Genomic DNA, 2,491 nt, shown 5'->3' on the forward strand with positions numbered 1-2,491 from the left:
CTAGTTCATGAAATCTTTTTGAACATTAATGATATCAAATCTATTTAAAGTTGGATTAAGTTAGTCATTTGTAACATTTTGTAATAGATAATTGTCTCAACCTAATTGCAAAGAACATAGTCAATGAAGCAATAAATAAGTACATTTAACTCATCTATAACATTTACAACTCTTAAAATTATATTTGCAAATAAAAGATACTTAATTAAAAATTCATCAGCTTTTGATCATTATGCAACTGCCTTAACTATTTTTTAGCGCCATATTGCTCTATTTAATTATCAATGTAATACATCCTTAACCTTTAAAATTTTTAGCACTAAGATTCTACAATTATACTTATAGCAAGTGGCCATTGGATTACAATGTATGCTAAAAATATGTAATTAACATAATTGAAAGAAAAATAAAATAAAATCCAAAATCTTTCTGGTTGATAAGTAATACCAATGCCTAATCTAATAACAAAACTAAAAGGGAAGAAAAAGAAAACCATTCTATTAGTTGTAACAAATCTTCTCTAATACTAAATATTCTATCAACTTTAGTCTTTCTCTCCTTGGACATATTTATGAGATTTTCGCTTTCAAGTTATATCTCTAGTTTCATTCCATCAGTGTTATTGAGTGAAAGACTCCATAACAATGTATCATGTCTAATGAAATCTAAAGTTCCTTCCAGGAAACCATTAAAGTTTAGGCCACGAAATAAAAGCCAACTATCAATGTGAAATAATTCATTTCATTTTGGCCTGCATATACAGCCTTCTGCTACCAAAATCTTATATTTTTACTCCTCGTCTAAGTGGTACACTTTTCTAGTTCAAACATAAATTGTTTCCTCTTACATTTGTAGTTTTAACCAATTTCATTGAAAAAAATTTGATCATAAATAAAGTGTGACGCCCCCACCTCTCCCTAGGGCGAACCCTAAGGTATCAGCGGGACGCCTACCCAACTCTCGTCCGGACTCATGCACTCGTTCAAACCTAATAAAGAGTCACAAAACAACCATCGACTTCATCAAAAAATATTTCAAATATACAAGCCACAACTTCTAAGTTAAAAGCTACGATTACAATCCACCAACCAACAATAACAAAATTACATTTAAAAAGCCATCAAAAGTTCATACAAAAGGTATACTAGCATCCACCAAGTTGCTAGTCTAGAACCTCCAATCCACCTCCAAAACCTGTTAAGGAAAACAAATTTAAAGGGATAAGTGAACGCTCAGTGAGGTCAAGAAAATAAATAGGCAAGCAAGTAACACCAATCAATCAAATAACATGCTTTAAATAACTTTTAAAAATAACATTTCATTTAAGTGTACAAGTTGAAAATAACACACATGGAAGGATACGGGAGCTCTCAGGAGTTATTTCCACTTCTAGACCCATTCAAACCATTTGGGGTTGACCCTCCGTCAACTCATGTAGTAATGGGACCGTAGTAGCGCTCCACTTACTACCTCCAACTAACATAGCACCCATTCGGATCCGTAAGCAAATATTCATGTGAAGGCGATACTATTCGAGTATGCTTAACGAGATCTCAAAAGATCAACCTATATCATTTCCCAAGGTTCACCAAGCTTCTCGACCAATCTCTTGCCGGCTCGAATCATAAGGTTAGCCAATGGGTTGGGGCATCCCCGCAAGCACGATTGGTCGATGAGACAACGCTCCAATCAATTTAAAATCGTTCATAGCACTGAGTTGAGATGAGCGGTACCTCTCACCCAAATAGGGCGTGATACATCTAGCCGCTCAGTACTCACGAGTTAAAACATTTCAAGTACAAGTGCAAGTCATGTATTCATTTAACAAGTATCATTCAATTACAAGAAAGAGAGGACGAGAGCGATAAAGTACACTCTCGTCTCGGCAAGTTCACGTATCATATAGCACTTGTACAAATATCAATTCAATCACATTAGCATTGAACATGCACTTGACACTCACCGAAAGTCAAGGCGAACAAGAGAAAAACGAGAAATCAGACGAGCTCTTCAGCATCCTCGTGACCACCTGAGATATGCACATTCACGATTACCTAGGTACTCGACCAAGATTAAGAAGAAAAATATTTTCTCGCTATATACTCTCAAGGTCACAAGTTCGAGTCAAGTTAAAAGAGTTTTTCTCGCTAAATCATTGAAATAATGCTCAAAGAAATTCAAAGGTCATTTTTTATTCAAGTCGTGGTACGTATTTTCAATTCCAAAAGAAAGTACCATTTTCACTTTCGGCATAAAAATAGAGAAAAAGGTAGATAGTTTTCATCTCCTAAAATTATAATCTCATGTCCCAAAAGTTAATATATAAAGAACATTCATATTTTCCAAACTAATGGATTTAAAATCCATCCAAAACTCCACTCATTTTCATAGCAAATGTCAAAAATAAAGGTTCCAAAAATTCAAGTATAAACAAGTGAAATTCTCTAAGGATTATTCTAGTTAAAACGCTCCCTTTTAAAAGTTCAAACTC

This window comes from Coffea eugenioides, chromosome 6 (genome assembly GCF_003713205.1).
Source record: "Coffea eugenioides isolate CCC68of chromosome 6, Ceug_1.0, whole genome shotgun sequence".
Taxonomy (NCBI): domain Eukaryota; kingdom Viridiplantae; phylum Streptophyta; class Magnoliopsida; order Gentianales; family Rubiaceae; genus Coffea; species Coffea eugenioides.